This window comes from Ursus maritimus, unplaced genomic scaffold, assembly GCF_017311325.1.
Source record: "Ursus maritimus isolate PB19 unplaced genomic scaffold, ASM1731132v1 scaffold_2, whole genome shotgun sequence".
In the NCBI taxonomy this organism is placed as follows: domain Eukaryota; kingdom Metazoa; phylum Chordata; class Mammalia; order Carnivora; family Ursidae; genus Ursus; species Ursus maritimus.
The window spans coordinates 329614-330904 of NW_024424452.1; the positions used below are offsets into that span (position 1 = coordinate 329614).

General features: G+C 55.7%; 1 long non-coding RNA gene across 1 annotated transcript; it reads right to left on the reverse strand.

Moving 5' to 3' along the window:
• Positions 1-302: 302 nt before the first annotated feature.
• Positions 303-1285, reverse strand: LOC121103713. The gene is made up of 2 exons (XR_005835897.1): positions 953-1285; positions 303-800 (listed from the first exon to the last, which is right to left on the reverse strand). It is a non-coding gene; the product is annotated as an uncharacterized LOC121103713 (long non-coding RNA).
• Positions 1286-1291: the final 6 nt, after the last annotated feature.

The following is a 1291-nucleotide window of genomic DNA, read 5'->3' on the forward strand; positions in this document are numbered from 1 at the left end:
CAGGCAGGTCCTTCGTCAGCCGGCCTTGGGCAAAGAACAGTCAAACTGGGCGGCACTCTCAGCGTCTCCGGGAAACATAAACACACGTCGTCCACCTACCACCAGACACGTCTCCACGGCCCAGGGTCGTGAGCAGCGCAGCCACGAGGCGCCCCGCACGGGCACTGGGACGGAGCCGCCACGGGCACCGCCCACGGCCGAGCGCGCCCAGGGGACACAGCCACCCGCGCCCACCCCCTCGAGCCCCTGCCCCCCACCTCCCTTCGTGTGAACTGCGGACCAAAAACCACACCGTGGAGATGTGCTGCTGAAGGATTCTTTATAAAAACTCTCCCACGAACACGCGAACAGCATAACGCTCGCTCTCGCGCCGGAGACCCCACAGGCAACAAAGGGATCCTGACAGTCCCACGGCCTCTCCGTTCCATCAGGGAGAGCGGGCCACGGCGACAGAGGGAGGCCTGCCTTCACCGGCTCGGCCCGCGGACAGCGAAGTCAACTCACTTCCCGATCGACGAAGCCCATCGTCTCTGCTTGGCTGCTCGCGTGGGCGCCTGGCCTCCGTCTCCAAGAGGCCACGCACCCGGGCAGGATGGCGCTGTCGGCCCAGTCCCACCGGGCTCCGGAATCCCAAGGGCAGGCCTCGCCGCACAGGCTCTCGTGGCGGGCGGCCGGGGGCGCCTCTGGGTGACGGGCCCCGTGACAGGACACAGGGCCTAGACTCAGTTACGCAACTAGAGAAATGTGACCACAAAGCACTTTTCACGTGTATGGGTTTTGTTGGTGGGTTTTTCTTTTTCCTTTTGGTTCAAAGAAAAAACATAGCAGGCTCTCAGGTATACAAAACTGGTAATATTAGATAAAAATACAAACTTCACCTTTACAAAACAAAAACAAAAACACAACACACACACACATTTCTGTTGAATACATGTAAAGCGTAACATCTTACCAAAAATAAAGAATTTAGATTCTGTCCAAATACTGGCACAGGGCCACCTCGCTGCGGCGAGGACGGGGAGCGGCAGGCCCGGGACGGACTCGATTGGTTCACGCATAGTTCTCTCGAAATGGCTTAAATTAAAAAGTGAGATAAAACGGGGCAGGGGAGAAACACGTAAAGCCAGAAACATTTAGGAAGTGATGCATAGTGGATATACCATGTTTATTTTAATACATGTCATTCGTTCGCATCCTGCGAGGGGAATTCCGGTCCCACTGTCCTGACTTAACAGCAGCCTGGTGTTATCGGTGTAAATGTCATCCAAGAGACAATTAAAAAAAAAAAAAA